Raw genomic sequence first — 20060 nt, 5'->3', positions numbered from 1 at the left:
AAACCCAACTTTGCTCTGATAATTTCCTCTCTCCTCAATTTTCTCATCCTTAAAGTGAAGCTCCCGGTGTGATAGGCTGTTGGGTTTCCTCCAAACATGATTTTTAAATGCCTACTCTTCTGCATGGCGCTGAATGAAAGTGATGACATAAAATTATTCCATGTGCTTACTGTCAGGATCACTCCCAGAATGCTAGTTCCCACTCCCCGGCGTCCATCGTCCTGGACTTCTCCTGAAGGAGTGCACACGTCAAGATGGAGAGGATTCTCATCTAAGAATGAAGATGTCCCTTATCAGCCCTTCTCCAGCATAGCCACCCAGTGCTTCCCAAAGCCATGGCCAGTCACCCCACCCGTGTGCCGAGCGTGTCATGTGCGGGACACGCCCTGTGTCTGGGAGGCTCCGAGAAAGAGCCTGCTGACCGATGGGAGTGGGATAGGCTCTTACTGACAGGAAGACACCAGCAATTCAGGCCTGTGCATCTGTTCCCAACTGCAGCTGGTACGTGAGAAGACAGCGTCTCCATCATGGTAGAAGGGAAATGTTCTAGATTTAGCTATTGGTTGGCTCCAGGCTAGTCACTTATCTCCATGAGCCTTAGTGGCTCCATTTTTACACAGCCAGCTCTTTTAGATTTCAACATTTTGTAAGTGTAACCAAAAGATGTGGATCACTGGAATGGGTACAGACACTAAGGCTGTAGGGTTCCCTGGAAAAATTACTCTTCCCCCAAATGTCCTTCTTTGGGCCAGTATTCCCAGGATAGAAATGGCTCTGACACACCTCTTCCAATGCCCATGATGAATTTCTGTCCCCTGTCATCTCTATCCACTTGTCCTGTCTTCCCTTTGAATCTCCTATCCATAGGAGCCCTAGTCCCAACAATGCACTCAAAAATGTTTAACAAGCAGATGTGAGACGGAGTTGCCAATTGCCAAGGTGTAAGTGCTCACACTATGACTCATATACCAATATGATACCAATATGTTTATATGCAGGTGAAGGCAGGCACATGATAAGGCAAGGCCTGTGATTGGGCAATGAAAAAGTAAGGTGGAGTTTTGGAGAGAGGAGAGAGAGAGGAGAAAGGAAAAGAAGAACCAAGATGGAGGCAGAGAAGGGCGACCCAGATCTGTGTGGCCTTAAAGGGCCACAGGTAGTTATAAATATTTTTATAAGGGATGGATTTTTATCGGACGATTTGTCTTATCTAGGTGGGCAGTTTATATCTATATTAATTGGCCCTGAGTTTATTGTGAGGACGTTTTGTGGAGTGAGAATTTACTGATATAAATCTGATTGATAAATTGCAAGCTTATTGAGTTTTGATTTTAACGGGTTACTGGGAGTTGTAACTATAACCACAGTGGGGTAGATGCTGGGAATGTGAGCAGAGTCTGCAGCAAGAGAGCAAGATAGGCGGTCTCCGCATAGAACTGGCCTGGCAGAGACCCGCCTTGGGAACTAGATGGATGGCAAGACCACTACAGGGCCCAAAGAGAAGCCAGAGGCAATGTCGGATGGAAATTGGGAAGTTAACAGATCCGGCCATGTAGCCCGCTGGAACCAGCAATAGCATGGGATAGTGTATCCTTTCTTATTATTTACCGCTACAGATGTGAGACGGAGTTTGCGGGTTGCCAAGGTGTAAATGCTCTCACCATGATCAATCTACCAATATGATACCATTGATTCAGAGCCAGGACAAGAGCCAGCAACAAAATGCTATACAGTTTTCTACCACCCAGAGACCATAGATCTAAAGAACCCCAAGAGCACAGACACTAATAAAATGTAGCCAGGATTTAGGAAGTGATAGGACTTCTCTACTACCTTGCTTTTAATAAAATTTATTGAACTGTAAGTTTGTGTCAGTTTTCTGTCAATATGATTAACAACTTGTTCATTAAATTCTTGAAAAAAAATCAGTCCTTCCCTTCCAAACAAAGCTTAGACCCCTATGTTTGCAGAACTATGTAGCTCTAGAGTCGTGCCCAGACAAGGTCTTTCCTGGACAAATTTTGGAGATAAAATAGGGGCATTTGCATGTTCAGTGTGCCTCCCTTTGATAACTTTTAGCTTTTCTGTCTCTTAGATAAGACTGTCTTCCTAGCTTCTTCCTCCCCTGTAGGAACAGCATTGAGAAAATTAAGACCTGTCAGGACAGATTGCATTTAATAGACTCAGCCCAACTCTCAGGTTAACAGAACAGAGGTTCTGTGAGGTAGTTGGGGCAGTGGGGTTGTGACAGACGGTCAGCCTATTGTATTAGTTAGCTTTTCCTTCACTGTAGCCAAATAACCAGCCAAGGAACTCACATTCCCTTCAGAATTTATCACAGCTTCAGAGGGCTCAGTGCATCATGATGAGGAGGGCAGGCATGGTCAATGGCTTAGACTGTGACAGTAGGAGAGGTGGCAGAGCTTCGCAACATCGTTGCAATCAAGAGGTAGAGAGGGCCCAAGGACATGGGAGCAGACATTACCTCCAATGGCCTGGTCCTATGACCAGCAAGGACCCACTTCCCAGTGCTTCCACAGCCTCTCAAAATAGATCTACCAGCTGAGGCACAAGTGCTTAAATGACAACATCAACCCTTTCTCTCTTCTTTGTCCTCCCCGCCCTCCATCATCTGTTCAAAACCTGACGGAGTCAAACGATAACATCAACACTTTCTTCTTTGTCCCCCCACCCCCAACTCCCTTTTCTTTCTCCACCTCTTCCCTCTTCTTCTTCTCTTCCTTTTCCTCTTTTGTCTTTGAAAGGATCTCACTATATAATCCAGGCTGGTCTCAAATGTGAGACCCCCTTGCCTCAACCTCCCTAGTGCTGGGATTATAGGCGTGCAGCGCTGTGCCTGGTGTAGCCAGTGTTCTCTGTAAAGGACTGGAGAATAAGTGTTTCGGATTCTGCAGGCCGTGTACAATCTGTTGCAATCACACGGCTGTGCTATGGTAGACTAGAAGCCTCTCGGGACACTGTGAAAGCAAGCATGTGTTATTATGTCCCAATAAGCTTTATTTATAGACAATGAAAATTGAGTTATATAGAATTTCCACATGTCACAAAATGTTATTATGCTCTGATTTTTTTCCCCAACCACTTAGAAGTATAAAAATTATCACGTTGTGAAGCTGTTGGCTTTGTTAGGTTAGATGTTTTCACTGTATTTCCTATGACATCTCAATTTGTGTTGTGTTTATGGAGATAACCCCACTGTGAGTTGAGGACCGGCTTCCTCTTGTAACATTGTAACTATAAAAATGTTAGCTCTGCCTTTGGCGCCTCCCCAGCAAGAATGGCCTCACCTCGCCATGACTTCTTAATAGTCATGAATTTGCACAGCACTTGGCTATTGCTAGAATTCCAGCTGTCTCTAGAACTTACTGTTTTAGTTGTTCAGGAATATTTTATTTTCATAACACGGCTAATAAACAACTACTCAGGCCAGAAAACACAAATAAAAATGTAGAAACCATTCTTACCTCAAAGGCCAGAGGAGAATAGGCCCCAGGCAGAATGTGGCCCACAGGGAAAGTTTAGCTATAAATGTCTTTCCCCAAGTTTCCTGAATTGAGTGGCTGGCTATCTTTGTTAAAAAGGAAGAAAGAAAGAAAAAATGAAAAGTCAGTCTGAGCACTTGTTACAGGTGCCCAAGCAGGTTTTATTCAAGGGGCCTGTGGCCATTGGACCACTGTGATGGGGCCTTGCAAGGGGAGAGAGACTGTGCTTAGCCGGGCCCCCCAAAGGGATGAGTGGGAATTGATAATGAAGGGTTTGGGAGGGTCAGAGTATGCAAAGAAAAAAAAAGTGTTTTGCCTAAAATGATTTGCTGATGCAAATTACTGCAAGCTGTTGGCACTGGGGTACTTAAAAAACCGGCGTGTCCAAGCAGGGACCTTGCTTAAATGGGCTTCTGTAAGGACAGCAGGGGAACCTTAGCCTTTTGAGGCAGTGGAGTTTGACTGTAGTTTTGGTCGAGGGCCAAACGGTCTTTGTCATTCCGAGCCCTCCAAAGAGTTTGGGAAACACGGCAGAGCGTTTTACCAGCTAGGTATACTGATGGGTTTGAGTCATCCTTAGAAAATTAACAGTTGAGAGGCTGCGGGTATAGCGCCGTAGTAGAGCATTTGCCTAGCTAGGTTTCCTCCGCATCTTGGGTGGAGGCGGTGGGGAGAGAAGGCAGGGGATAGAAGATGAATAGCCCTGCTTGCAGATTCATTCCTTTCTTCCAAAAGCCATCATCCTGACAGAGGTGCTAGTGAGAACAGTTCCAGAGAGTAAGGAGTTAAGATGGTGGACACGCTACCCTACAGGCAGGTTTCAGTTTGGAAGCAGAGGCAGCCTGAGCTCGAGTACACACACATAGGAGCAACGCACACATGCGCACGCACAAACACACATGTGCACACACACACACACACAGGCACCTGTGCACATGCGCGTGCATGCGCGCACACACACACGCACACACACACGCACACGCACACCCACGGGAGAAGAAGAGCTGAGGAGAGTTGTCTGAGAGGTGGCAGTAAGAAAGGCATCCTGCCTGAGGTTCCCCTCATCCTTGCAGGTACATACAGCTTCTCCTGCTCCCACTACCCTCCCAAGCTGCTTTTTCCTGTAGCTGCCTGCCAGAGAGGAAAGCACAAATGGAGCATGAAGAAAAAAATCAGCAAAATAATTACAGGTTACAAGAAATCAATTGAAACAGTGTAAATGGCTTGAGGCAGGTAGCCGAGTCAGGCTTAACATGCAGGCTTCCCTACAACTGCTGTGTGAATCCGACAGGAACTGAAGAGCCCTGATTGTGGTGTCTAAGGATCTGAATGGAGCCCCAAACCTGTCCTAATCCACTGTGAGAGCGTGGCTACCCACTCCCTCCTGAGAACGGTTCATCACCTAGGACACCACGCTAATCATTTTGTCTGCTTGTATCTTCTGGATGGTTGAAGGTCAATGTGCTAATGACAGGAACGTGCTTGGAAACCATACAAACCTCGACACGTGGGTCGTCTGCCTTTCTCTCTTGAGTACCTTGACTTCTCTATATCTCTGTCTCCTGTTCTTGAGGGCAGAGCCGATACCCACATCCTGGCTTGCTGTGGTAGCATGACCGAACTTACTTGAGTCCCTCGTTGTGGTCTTATGATCACACTGCTGGAGACCATCTACTCTCTGAGGGCCAGGGGAAAAGTGTGATTGAGGGCTGAGGGAGGTAGTTTGGATTAAGGAAAAGGGGGAAGCCTGGAATGCAGGTTTAAGAAGCTTTCCTTGAGAGCGTCCTGCTTGGCATGGCTAGGGGGTCCCGGGAGCCAGTGTCTGCCCTTCTGTGGCTTAAACACACTGCGGGGAAGACAGGGCTTGCCACTATGAGGCAGATGGAGTGCCACTTAATGTAAAACTGTGTACTTCTAAGTGTGAGCTGTCTGCATGGAGAGCCCAGCAGGCTCATGGTGCTGACTGGGCTGAGAACGGAAGATCTTGAGAGCACACCGGATTATCACAGAGACGACTGCTAGGCTCCGGACATGACAGTCAGATAGGGTTACGACTTGAGAAGTGGGGGCAGCTGGGGGTGGGGGGCCAAATAGGGGAGAAGGTCCTGGCCAAGAGCATCTTGGGTACCTCGATTGGAAAGTTGCTTGATGACAGGGTCAGATAGGGCAGGACTTCTAAGTCTAGCCTGGGGTGATGTGGTGCAATTTAGACTAACTGTGGATAGGCTAATGCATTATTGATTTGTGCAATGGATAATTTCAGAGCTCAGAAGTAGGGGAAGCAAGAAAGCTCTGGGCTTTGCTTTGGCCCCAGGGAGCAAACACTTGTTAGCAATGGAGTAACTTGGTGTTTGGAAAAGAGGCCCCGTTAACCGGGAGTGGATCACAGTGAAGGTCCCCTGGACATAGCAGGATGGGTGTTAAGCTGCAGAAAAGGGCACTGGAAAAGCACTGCTTGGGAGAACAGGCTAGACCTCTGGTTAGCCTCAGGAACGCCAGAGGTAACATGAGGTGGAGCTGTGGCTCTCAGAATACAGAGCTGCTGACGGTGAAAATCTGCAGTGCAGTTACAAATAAATACACACAAAGAATGGGCGTGGGACACACATGGGCACACCCAAGCACACGCCCAGTGTTCTCTGTGTCTGTCATTAGGCACTCGTCAGTTGATTCTCTCAGATACAGTGCCAATGGTACCAGGAGCCTTGTACAGTGACAACAGGCTAGCATTGCCAGGAACATCGCAAAGTCTCAGGGAGAGGATAGAACAGGGTTTCCCCTTCCTTGGCTTATATGGGACTCTCCTGCCTGTCTGCCTCACCACAGACCCATCCTTCTGCATCCTAACAGAAAACAATTTAGCAGAGCAAGTGTTTATTTTAAAGCACAACTCCAGTTTATAATCCACCACTGAAGTAAAGTTGCAGGCACAATCCTAGCTCCTGGCTTCCTCCCGTTCTTCCATGCCACCTTATCTGGGTTGGACTTTGGATTCTTGATGTGGAAAAAAACCACAATAAAACAAAACAAACAAAGCAGCAACAACAACAACAAAACAGAGCTGAGCAAAAAGTGTCGCATCCTCAGAGAAGGTGGTCAAAGCATATGTGTAGACAAGAAGACCCTTGAGGAGGTGAAATGGTGGTATTGCAGGCAGCAGTAAGTGTTGAGTTTGGACTGTCAACTTGACACAGTGAAGAATCTCCTGAGAGTCTCAACAAGGGATTGGGAAGGTCATGTTGGCCTGTAGGCACATCTGGGGAGGGGTATCACAGTACCTGGTGTGGTAAATCCTAGTCCACTTCGGGTGGCACCATCCCCTGCGTTTGTATGAGAACGAAGAAGGTGAGCAGGGCAGTAAGCAGGCATGCATCCTCCCTCTGCCCTTGACTGCGGATGCGATGTGAATAGCTGTTTGAAGTCCCTGCCTGCAACTTTACTTCAGTGGTGGATTATAAACTGGAGTTGTGCTTTAAAATAAACACTTGCTCTGCTAAATTGTTTTCTGTTAGGTTATTTTGTCATAGCAACAGAAGAGAAGCTGAGACAGAGGGAGGGCATTTTGGAGACAGGCAGAACAGCGAGGGCAGAACAGGAGGGGGGCAGATGCACATCATGAGTGTCACATCACTCTGTCTCCTGTCACCCATTTCCGGTCTTAACCTCCATCGGCTTGTTCTACCGCTGACTCGTATAGCCTGCCTCCCTGTAGGACGTAAGCTTCTGAAAGGCAGGCCTGTGGCCCGTTTGTCCACTACTCCTTACTCCAGGCCAGCTCACAGTCGAGATCGATGGTGCCAGTGTCGGAACCGATGCTGAGTGTGGCAGGAGGGGGGACCATCCATGCCAGGTGGAGGCTTCTGGGAGACTTCTGCAGACAACCCCAACCTCCCTGTCCCGTAGGAAGCCTTTTTAACCCAAGGTGAGCTGTCAGACCAGAGGTAATCCACAGTGATTTGCCACAGAGTCCTCTTACTGGCCTGAGTCAGCTGTGGGCAGGACACGTCGTGCAGGTGGAGTCTTCAGCGCGAGGTGACCTTTGGACACTTACAGGACGCAGCGTTTGCTTTCCTTCGCTCACTTCGCATTTTCTGGGCAGCTACTTTATGCCAAACACTAAAGCCGCTGATCTGGCTTGGCAGAGGAGCGGGGGGGGGGGGGGGGGGTGTGCAGCTAGGCTGCTGCTGCGGGGTCTCTGACCCGGCAACCCCAGGGTCGGGATTAGTGCGGACAGACAGCACAGGCAAGATGTGTGCCAGGCGCTCGGCCACCTGCTGACAGTGCAGTAGATGTGAGAGACGGAGACACCCGAATGTGCACAATGAGAAGGTGACCTGGCAGAGAGTGTGGGCCAGCTGTCACGGAAGGCTGATGCCTGAACTGAGCCGAAAGCGGAGTGACCGTCGCTTTGTGGTTTGGTATAAGAGCTCCAAGCCATTTTCTTGCCAGATCTGGAATGGTGCATTTAGTAACCTGGTGTAAGTATTGTCCCCTTCCTCAAGAAGTAACTAATACGCCACACAGTTCTGGGATCCCCTCCTTCCGTGTGAGGAGACCAGGCAGTATGTTTGATGAGGGTGATGGTTAGTGTTGCCTGGCAACTTGACGGACTCTAGAGCTACCTGTGGCATGGCCGTGGGGGAGCATCTTGGTTGTGTCAGTTGAGGTGGGATGGTCTGTATCTTGTGGGTGGTACCGTTTTCTGGCTGGGATCAGAAAGGGACCAGAGAAACAGCATGTCCCCAGCCCCTGCTTCCCACCTGTGGATGTGATATGTCAGCTGCTTCGGGCTCCTGCTGCCTTGACTTCCCCACCAGGATGGATGGACTGACTGTACCTTGCACTCTGAGCTTCTTCTTTAAGTTTTGTTGGGGTATTTTATCTAAGCAACAGAAGATAGCGAGGGACCCTAGCTCCCAGTTGTCCCGCCTTCCTCACTCTCTGTACACACTATCTTCAGGTGCCAGGCCTGTTAGCTCCCTAATCCCAGTGGGAAAGAGTTTGTTTGTCTTGGTATACAGTCCAGCATGGCCTGGCCCTCCTGCCTCTACGTCCTGGGTGCTGAGATTATAGGTATGTACCATCCTGCCCAGAGCTACAGATTTGATAAAGACACTAATGAATAAACACACTGGGCTCTCATGGCAGCTGTGTGACTCTCTCTGATCCATCACATGGAGCAATTAAGTCCCATTTCTGTACTAAATGAGGTGGCTTCCAGAATTCTTCACTTTTTTTTTTCTGGGCCCAGGCCCTCTTAGCTAGTCCCTGGGGGTTCTTCCATTTTTAAAATCGGATATGTAAGACTATTCTATCTGCATACAGTACTTGTGGGGCCAGAAAATACAACATGGGGGTTCTTCCATTTTTAAAATCATATATGTAAGACTATTCTATCTGCATACAGTACTTGCGGGGCCAGAAAAGGACCTTGGGCTCCCGACTATCAAAGCTGTACATGGTTGTGATCCACCCTGTGGGTCCTAGGAATCGAACCCTGGTCCTCTGGAAGAGCACTCAGTGCTCTTAACCTCTGAGGCATCCCTCCAGCCTGGGACTTCCTGTGTTAGTAGATACTGTTTAAAGGCTCTCATATCTATTGTCGCCCTGGGAGCCGCACCTGCTGTCGCCAGCCATAGCCCTAGGAACCCAGGCAAGGCTTGGCTTTGCCACACTGAAACCAAAAACAAGCTCAAGATGAGCCAATATGGAGCAGAGTTATATTTATGACAGATGGGAAGGGAGGCACACCAGGGAAGGATAAAGCAATGGAAGCTTTAGGTGGGGGTGCAGAGTGTTGGGGTGCTTCTCCAGTTACTTCTTTAAAGGTAGATAAGAACTGGATGAAAACTTAAGGAATTTTTTTGTAAACAAAGTTGTAAGGTGGGTTTAAGGGATGCTGTCTAGACTTCTGTGGGGGAGCTAAGAAGTCAAGGCTATGCCTGATCTTGGCTCCCACTGAGCACAGTGCATCTACTGTCTTTTCCATCTCTGAGAGGGGCTGTCAGTAATTTTGGCTCTATTGAGGCACCTGAATTCTCACATCCCTGAAGTGGACAGGACAGGACCAAACCTGGATGAAGGGCCCGTCTGCCTCCCCATACTCCCTTTCCAGGTCACCATCACTTCCCTTACTTGTTTTCTCTGTCCTCAGCCATCTCTTTACGTCTTGGAGGGACAGAGCAGGTGGTAGTGCATTGGTTAGAGACCTTGCTGGTTTATCACTGAAGACAGAAGTCAGTAGCAGAATACAAGAGGACGGTGACTGGCCTGAGCTTCTTCGGGATTAAAATATTGAAAGACGCAAGGGCTTTGACAAATGAGGAAAGGCTTCAAAGAAAAGACAATACAAAGATCAAAACAAAGAAGAACAAACAAACAAGTCGGCTCTTTAACAAGTACATAAGGAGAAGCAAGGTGGGGTATCTGCTGGGTGACCCTAAAGCCTCTCCCTTTCTGGTTCTCACAGGAGAGTCTCAAGAACTGGGCATGGCCAGTGTTGTTACACAAACTCCCTGGGGAACTTGTTTTAGGGGGCATCTACATCTCATTCTGGGGACCGTAACCAGATTGCACACTCATGACCATCCCTTTCCACACCTATCACTCATGTGCAAGAATATGAGACACCAGAGTCCGTCTTCTAGATTCTCAAGTACATGCTAGGTGCTGTCCACTGTGCTCAGGACAACTGAGGCTTTTCATGTGATGACAGCCGTCAGGGAGTCCAGCATACACTCTGCCAATCATGTGCTTGAGAACATCTGCCTGAAGTTTGTATTGGGTGATGCTGATCGTGCCTTTGGTCCATGGATGACTTAAAACATGATTTCAAAAGCAAAGGAAGATAAAAATATATATACTTTGTGCTAAAACATCACATGTGGTTCAGGCATGGGGAGATTTGGCACCAGAGTTCAAGCCATAGCTTTGTGGACTCAGAATGAGTTGGTGGCTGCTGAGCCTGTATGGCTTGCGACTTCCTTAGCAGATGCACATCTGGCTTTTAGGAGAGGACATGGTGCCCATGTGCCAGCCCACTGTGGACAGCCATGTTCAGTGCTGCCTAGGGCGAGGCAGAGGTGACAGCTGATGCTCTAGTATATGCGGAACAGGCACGAGGCTGGTGCAGCAGCTGAGGGAACCAGAGTAATTAGCTGAGGTTGACAGATTGGGATCTAGCTAGCCCCAGCAACTGTGTCTGGGATTCTAAGTCGGAAGGAAAGGTCAAGAGAGACAGAGCCGACTGGACCACTGCAGGAGAAGCAGGTGCTGCAGTCAAAGATAAGATGGATGGGCACAGGTGGTCAAGGGGCTGAGGCAATTACAGGGAGGCTAATGAGGACCGAGTTTAGGGAGGACAGGTTGGGACGCTACCACTGTGAAGCTTTCTGGAGAGGTAGGCTCCAGTTTCTATCCACCATAAGGGGGTGCCTGGCGTTTGTCTGTTTTGTTGTTTTTGAGACATGATCTTATATAGCCCAGACTGGCTTTGAACTTGATATGTAGCCAAGACTGAACTTGGAGCTTCCTCCTATCTCTGTCTCTAGAAACTTGGATTACAGACGCTCATAACCGTGCCCAATTTTATGTGGTGCTGGGGATCGAAGCCAGGAGTTCTTGCATGTGAGGCAAGGACTCTACCCACCAAGTCACATCCCAACCCCGTCTGGCTTTAAAAGTCATGTCTTAAAAAAAGAAAGAAAGAAAGAAAGAAGGGAAGAAAGAAAGAAAGAAACCAAAACAAACAAATAAGAAAACACACCAAAACCCAACCAAACCAGACTCCTGTATGATCATTATTTTTAGTTTTTTTTTTTTTATTAAAAATAGCACTATATCTGGAATTGAAAAAACTCAGCCCTCTGGTCACTGTTTTAAATCCCGCTATCAGCCATTGTCCTTGCTTCCAGCCCCTCTTCCTTTATTTCCAAGCAGTAGCTCTCACTGGTGTTTCTTGACTTCTGTTTGCCTTGTGGGAGGTTAGACTTAGAGTTGCTTATACCGTCCTCCAGCCAATATAATCAACAGAAGTGCTTTTATTCACCCTTAGGATACAGTGTTGTCATACTGGAGGTTGTGAGGGAGGGGGAATCAGTAATTGTTATTTATGACCAAGGTCATGGATTTACATTTGATTTACAACTGATCTAGGGACAGTAAAGCAACTTAAACAAAACACAACAGAAACAGCTGTTTCAAGTTTGCCCACTTGATAGATTTTCCATGTGTCTGTGGTAAAGTCACTCTCAAAGGCTCCCCTCCCCAGGACAATAAAAGTTGCCACAATGTGTGCAAACTTCAGATACTGTGTTCCTTTTGCCTTTCCACATGGAGGTTTTCTCCTGGTGCCCTGTCTCTGCCATGTCTAAATTGTAGCTGGCTAAGCTGGTTATGCACTGTTTTGGGAAAGCCATTTTACCTCTAATCTGACAATTCCCTGTGCTTATTTTCTGAGGTAAGCCTCTTAGTTCCCTCTGTATCAGGGTTCTCTAGAGGAACAGAGCCAATAGGATGAACACACACACACACACACACACACACACACACACACACACACACACACAATTTATTCAGCCAGCTTTATAATAGTAACAAAAGCAGAATTACACTTGAGAGTGGGGAACCTGATACTTACTTCACCCTTGATGCTCAGGGACTCAGCAGTCGAGAGCTGTCCCACAAATGGCTGGCTCTTACTAGCAGGACCTAAGGCTAGCAATCGCGCAGGGCTGGGTGCCTCAGCAGTCCCAAGCTGGCACCAGAAGCCCAGAAGGTTCCTAGAGAGCCGCTGGTCCTTAGCCCCACATGAAATCTTGGAAACCCTGGTTCTGCTCACACCGGAGGCATCAACAGCAGCAACAACAGTAGGGGCAGGTTGACTCCTGCAAGAGTTTAACCAAGCCAGTCATAGGCTCCATGATCTTCCCTGGCCACGCCCCTCTTAAAATCGGAGCTGGTACCGGAAGGTGCCACCCACAATCCCATGTCAGTCAAGGGACAGTTCAGGCGCTGTTCCCTACACAGGTGATTCTAATTTGGAGCGAGTTGACATTCAAGTCAACCTTAATGTCTCATTTCTTGGTTTTAGTCTGCCCTTTTTTTTCTTTCTTTTTTTTTTTTTTCCAGAGCTGGGGACCGAACCCAGGGCCTTGCGCTTGCTAGGCAAGCGCTCTACCATTGAGCTAAATCCCCAACCCTAGTCTGCCCTTTTTGAACAATACGTCTGCAAGCAGTGTTTCCGTGAAAAGACCTACGGTAGTTTACTTTTTGAATCTTGGTGTGTCGGAAGAGGTACTTAAAGTCCACCCATTTAAAGCATACAGCGTAGCGGGTTTTAGTTATTCTGAGTTCTGCAAACAACACAGTTTAATTTTAGGGCACCTTCAGCTCATTCCAGCCTCTGTCCACATTGGCAGTCTTCAGCAGTGGTTCTTCTAGCCCACTGGGTTCTTCTAGCTCAGGGTAGTGATCCCAGGTGACCACTGACTTTCTCTGTTGCCTCTGTGGGTTCGCTGACTGAACACGTAAGTGCAGGAATGAAGCAGATGGTCCTTTGCCACTGATTTCTTTCATTTAGCACAATCGTCTTGGTTTCTGTTGGGCTATGTTCTGTTAGTCATTCTTTTACATTGCTGCATACTATTCTGGTGCATGGCTATACTGGGTTTTGTTTAGCCACCATATGGACATTGCTTATGGCTGCTACCATTTCTTGGCTACTTTGAAAACCACTGCTGCAAGTAAAGGTTTTTATGTGGATACAATTTTTATTTCTCTTTTATGGATATACAGCAGTTGCTAAGTATCCGAGCCACTTTTCTATCCCTTTGACAAAATACCTGGGTTAATCAGCTTGTGAGAGGTGGATTTTGATTCACAGCTGGTTGGAACCTATGGTAAATTGGCCCCGATACTCCAGGCCTGTGGTAAGGTTTTACCATGGTGGGAGCATGGAGAAGGAGGCCTCTCATCTCCTGACAGCTAGGAATAAAAAAACAAAAGGACAGGAAAGGTCTGAGATCTAGTCACCTTTTTAAGAGCACACTCCTAATGACCTAACTTCTTCCTGTGGAGCCCCACTGAACTACTCAGGGTTTCTATTGCTGTGATGAAACACCACGACAAAAGCCAGTTGGGGAGGAAAGGGTTTATATTCCACATTATAGTCTATCATTGAAGGAAGTCAGGGCAGGGACTCAAACAGGACTGGAGCCTGAAGGCTGGAGCCAATGTAGAGGTCATGGAGGGGTACTGTTTACTGGCTTGCTCCCCCATGGCTTGCTCAGCCTGCTTTCTTATAGAACCCAGGTGCACCAGCCCAGGGATGGCCCCACCCACACAGAGTTGGGCCCTCCCCTATCAGTCACTAATTAAAGAAGGCATTTTTTTCTCAACTGGGGGGCTTCCTCCTCTCACATGACTCTACCTTGGGTCAAGCTAACTTAAAACTGTCCATCATGTCCATCTTACAGGTTCCACTGGTGTCCAGTTCCATCGAGGGATGGCCGTCAATCTGTCAACTGCACCCACACACTCACCTGCGCCCATTAGGTCTTCCATCTATTGAGATGAATGGGTGGCTTTCATCTCTCTCTCTCTTGTTCTGCTAACATGAATTCCGATAGACCAGTCTGAGGAGTGTTGTGGTCTTGACAGGGTGCAGTCTTCTATCCCATGAATATGTGATGCTGCCCACCCCCCAATTACTTGGCCATTTTCTGTCTATCAGAAGGCCCAGGGAGTGAAGGTTTGGTCCCCAGGATGTCATGATTGGAAAGTGCTGGAACCTTTGGTAGAAGGAGTATTGAGAAACCTCTCAATATTATTATTATTATCTAGGTCTTCGGAGTGGTGCTTTCACGGTGGATTTGAGGTACCCAGCCTATCAGGCACTCCCTCTTTGCCTCAGGCCAGGAGGTGAGCTGTTCACTCTCCTTAACATTTTTTTACCTCTGCTGTCCCACATTCACACCAAAGACCCTGGGAAATGTCTCTAACTAATCTTGGACAAGAATCTCCAGAACCGTGCGCTATGCAAGCATCTTGTCTTTATAACTTAATTATCTTGGGTGTCTCATTATAGTGACAGAAAGCCGGTTAACACAATGCTATATTAAATTGACTTTAATATGTTAAATGCAACTCCCATTTCCAGGATAAAACTCATTTAGTTACAGCGTCTGAGCCTTTTTATATGGTGCTGAATTTAGTTTGCTAGTATTTTTGTTGAATATTTTTACATTTTTAATCACGAGATGTTTGTCTGCAGCTTTCGTGTGTGTTGTCTCCGTCTGATTTTGATGCCAGTGTAATATTGGCCTCATAGATGAGGTTGTAAGTGCTTATGTGTAGTTTGACCATTTGACAAAAAAAAATTTTTTTTTTTTTGCTTTAGATGGGCAACAGAAAACTTTTTCTTTAAGGAAGGTAAAAGCTGCTTTTAGAACCTCAAATGGTGTCTGTTCACCTTCTTCATCACTTTATCCTCTAGTTTAGGATTTTCAGGTATTTCTTTTCTCCTAGTCTCTTACTTGGCTCATGTCTTAATCAGGGTTCCTATTCCTGCACAAAACATCATGACCAAGAAGCAAGATGGGGAGGAAAGGGTTTGTTAAGCTCACACTTCCACACTGCTGTCCATCACCAGAGGATGTCGGGACTGGAACTAAAACAGGTCAGGAAGCAGGAGCTGATGCAGAGGCCATGGAGGGATGTTACTTACTGGTTTGCTTCCCCTGGCTTGCTCAGCTTGCTTTCTTGTAGAACCCAGAACCACCAGCCCAGGGACGGCACCACCCACAGTGTGCTGGGTCCTCCCTGCTTGATCACTAGTTGAGAAAATGTCTTATAGCTGGGTCTCATGGAGGCATTTCCTCAAGGGAGGCTCCTTTCTCTGTGATAACTCGAGCTTGTGTCAAGTTGACACACAGAACCAGGACAGATCATTTATATTTATTCTTTTCTTCATATTCTCTCTCTCTCTCTCTCTCTCTCTCTCTCTCTCTCTCTCTCTCTCTCTCTCTCTGTTTTCGTGTTGCTTTGTTCCTTCTTTGGGAACTCTCAGATTGTTCTATTTCTGGAAAATTCTTCAAGATGTATTCTATTGTGTGTGTGTGTGTGTGTGTGTGTGTGTATTCATTATTCCAGGAAATTTGTTTAATATGGAAACGGTCAACATGGTGGTCCATAGTCTGGACTCTGGAGTCAATCAACATGGCGGTTCATAGCCTGGGCTTTGAAGACAGATCGTTTATTTTTAAGTATTGCTTATGCACTAATAGCTCCTGCTTGCTGTTGTCTCCTTCCTGAACTTCTGTTACCATGAACTAGCTCTCAGATTTTCTTAACTCTTCTCCATTTTCCCCATCTGCTGTATTTTTATTCTGATGCCTAAGATATTTCCTCAACTTTATTTTTTCAACCTGTTTTTGAAATTTCTGCCACATACACATTTGACTGCAAGAACTTCTTATTTTACTTTTGTTTTTTAGACAGGGTCACAGGGTATAGCCTTGGCTATCCTGGAACTCACTGTGTAGACCAGGCTGGTCTTGAACTTGTAGAGATCCTACTGCCTCTGCCTCTGCCTCTGCCTCTCTGCCTCTGCCTCTCTGCCTCTGCCTCTGCCTCTGCCTCTGCCTCTGCCTCTCTGCCTCTGCCTCTCTGCCTCTGCCTCTGCCTCTCTGCCTCTGCCTCTCTGCCTCTGCCTCTGCCTCTGCCTCTGCCTCTGCCTCTGCCTCTGCCTCTGCCTCTGCCTCTGCCTCTGCCTCTGCCTCTGCCTCTGCCTCTGCCTCTGCCTCTGCCTCTGGCTCTGGCTCTGTCTCCTGAATAGGGTTAAGGCTGTGCACCACCATGGCCAGCTCTTTCTTATATTTTGAACGTTCTTCTTTACAGAATTCTATTTTGCTTTCGATAATGTAATGTATTTTCCTATGTGTCTAAAGATGTCAAGATTTTTTAAAAGTCTTCTTGTACTCCTCTCATTGTGCATTTCCTCATGTGTATTTTCCTTTGTAATAGTTTGAATGTGAATTATCTCTGACAAGCTGTGCGTCTGACCTCTTGGTTCCCAGGCGGTGGTGCTAGATCAGATGCCTGTGAGACATTTGGGATGGAGAACCTAGTCACAGGTGTAACCTGGGAGTTACACTCACCTGTCCTCTGGTCTAGAACTCTTTTTCCTCTCATCTCTGAAGATCTGAACAAGCTGTGCCATGAGCCACCACCACCACGGATCAGGCAACTCCATCTGCCATGCCTTCCCAGCCTAGAGGGACTGTGCCCTCTGAAACAGTGAGCCAAAGCAAACATCTTCTTCCCTAAGTCACTTCCGTTGGGTGCTTTGTCACCATGACGATGAGGAAGCCATCTCTGCATGCCTTGTTCATTTTCTTCCCTTGGGGAGAACAACTGGTCCGTTCATTGATTCTTGATCTAGATCATTCAGTCACACTTAAGAATGAGACACTTAGAATCTGGTTAGAAATGCAGCTGTATTTGTCAGCTGGCAAATTCTACCATTTAGGGGGCAGGAGGTTTGAGAGGGAAAGAAAGTAAGTAATTTATAAAGAAATAAAAATATGGTCTACTACCTGTTTGGGGTGGGTAGGTGTAAGCCTAGCTGCCAATGATCTGCATCTAATCAGGGAAAGGGGCAAAGTGGAGACGATGAGGTTTGTCTTGCTTTAATTTCCCCTTGGCTGGTCTGTATCGTTACAGCAAGAGTGCAATCTCTCTAGAGCAGCCGTTCTCAACCTATGCATGGTGACCCCTCTGGCAACCCTCTATCTCCAAAAAAATTACATTATGATTCATAACGAAGTGAAATTACAGTTATGAAGTATCAACTCTTGCTTGACAGTTTAAAGCCTTGTTATTTGGTGACTATAAGTTTTAAGTTACTATGTTGTCTTGATGGACAGACCCTGTCCCATTAAGTAGTATCTTTTTGTATCCTTGGTACTGCCATCTGATGTTAATATAGTCATGTATGCTATCCTTTGATTAATATTTTACACAGCATGTCAATCCCCATTATAGCTTTCAAATTGCCTCTGCTGGTGTATTAGAAATGAAACAGTTTAGGGTTTTTGCTGTTGTTGTTATTTAATGTGTGCAGCCTGCATGTATGCATTTGTACGACATGAATGCCTAGTGCCCTTAGGGACACCAGAGAAAGGTGTTGGATCACCTGGGACTGGAGTTATGTTATGTTAAGAGTCACATTGTAGGTGCTGGGAACCTAACCTAAGAACAGCAAGTGCTCTTAACCAGAGAGCCAACTTCCCACTCCTGAAAGGAATTTCTTGTAATAGCAAGTCATATTTTTCAAATCTTGTTTCTTTTTGAGAGTGAGGGTCTAGGGAGACAGGGTCTCACTATATATATATATATCAGGCTAGCATAGAACTCATTGTATAGCCCAGGTTGACCTCCCATTAAAGACCACCCCCTGCTTCTGCCACCTAAGCGCTGGGTTCCTAGTACTTCCGTGCCCAGTTTCAATCTTGGTCTTTTAATTGGTGTATTTAGACCATTTGTATTTGATACAATTAATTATTTAGATGTTAATGCTTAAATCTGCCATTTTGTCTTTATTTTCCACTTGGGTTCTCCCCCACATCCTCAATTCTGTTTTCCGTTTTGATTCCTTTTTTATGGATCCCTTGGATTTTTTTTTTATTTAAGAATGCCATTCTGAATGTTCTTGAGTGCATCCTTCTGGGTACCTTTCCGCAGGTTTCCATTTGGCGTTGTCTTGCAAGCACTAATTCACCACAGTCTCCTGGTAGCTATCATTTTATCAGTTTGGATGTAGTATACACAACCTTACCCTATTTATGTCTGTCTTTCCTATTTAAAATCCAGTTTTCTTAAATACTTTCCGCTATAGTAACATTTAAAAAATGCATGAGATCACGCTATAGTTTTTCCTTCAACCATCAAGCACGGTTCAGAAAACTTTAGAGAAAATCGCGTCTGCCCATATTTTTACTCCTTTGTGTTGTTTTTCTTTCCTTCTTGATGGCCCAGGATCCTTTCTTCTCTCACTTCCTTTGTGTTGTGAAACTTCCTGGCAGCTCTTCTCTCGAGTGAATGTGTACTCTGTGTGTGTCAATGCCAGGCCCCTGCCAAGGTCAGACGACAAACCCATGCAAGCTGGCTCTCTCCACCATGTGGGTCTAGACAATCACACTCAGCTGTCAGTCATGATGCCATGTGCCTTCACCCATTGTGCTGGCCTCTGTGGCCATTAAAAACCAAAAGCAACAACAGACAAGCCATACCCCACATCATATTTATTTATTTTTACGGGTATGAGTATATTGCCTTCCTGGTAATAGAACTCAGGTCTTCTGCAAGAGCAGCATGTGTTTTTAATCACCGAGCATCTTTCTAGCCCCTGGTAGCCACTTTTATCTTGGTTTTCCTTTGGCTGAAGTGTTAATCTCTTTCATTCTGGATGACCGTTTTCACTAAGCAGAGGGTAGCGGTTGACAGCGTTCCGGTGAAACGTGCTATGTCCCTCAAGCTTCTGTGGCTGCTGCTGAGGAGTGACCTGTCATCTAAGTTGCTTTCCCCACGGGTGAAGTGTCCTTTTCTCTGAACCTTTTCACGACCGGTTTGCCTTCCCGAGGTTTAATCGTGGTATATCTTGGCATGGAGTTTACCTACTTGGTCCTGTCGGAGCCTGCTCTGACTTCTGGGTCTTGTTCAGTTTGGAGGGAGGCTTCTGGTCATCATTTTTCCCGGCAGTTTTTCATCTCCACTGCTTTCCTCTCCTCTTGGAAACTCTGGTGACGTAGATTTAGACCCTTCCTGTAGCCCCACGAGCCTCTGAGCCTCTGCCACTCCCCCCACCCCCCGCCATTTTAATCTTTCTCGGTTACTTAGATGTGATGGTTCTGGTTGTTTTTTTCTCCAAGTCACAGATCCCTTTCCATTCATTCTTTTTTTCCTTCTATTTCTTATATTCTGCCTTCAGCCCATTCGTCGAGCCTTTTAATCTGGGAGCTGTATTGTTAAGTTATCAAACTCCCTTCTTTTTCTTATCTATTTCTTCGTTGAGGCTCTGCTTCTTGCCTGGAGTTGGGTGTGCTTGTCCTTGCTTACAGAAAGGTTTTAGCAATGGCAGCTGTAGAATCTGTGCTGGACCATTAGCAACCGGATCATCTCAACACCAGCACCCTCCAAGCTTCTCTCCTTCCCCTGCCCCCAATTTGGTTTAATATTTTTTCCGATTCTTCGTATGACAAGTGACTTATTTAGACCTGGGCTTTTTCGTACAGTGATGCAAGACTCCTGGTCTAATGTCCTTTACAGGGCTTTTGCTGACAGTTTCCACAGGGCAGTGGGTGGGGTGGGGAACTGTCACTGACAGGACTAGGTGGAAGTCTGGCTTTCTGCTCAGCTTCCATTGGCAGCCGGAGAGGTTTCCTCATCTCTGCTGGCCATGGTGAGGTTAAGTTATCACCAAGTCATGGTATTAAGTTCTGACTGAGTGCTAGGCCTCATCTGATACCACAGGACAAAGGAGAGGAGTAAGGTTTTGTT

This window comes from Rattus norvegicus, chromosome 13, assembly GCF_021556685.1.
Source record: "Rattus norvegicus strain SHRSP/BbbUtx chromosome 13, alternate assembly SHRSP_T2T, whole genome shotgun sequence".
Lineage (NCBI taxonomy): Eukaryota > Metazoa > Chordata > Mammalia > Rodentia > Muridae > Rattus > Rattus norvegicus.
This window is presented reverse-complemented; position numbering follows the sequence as displayed.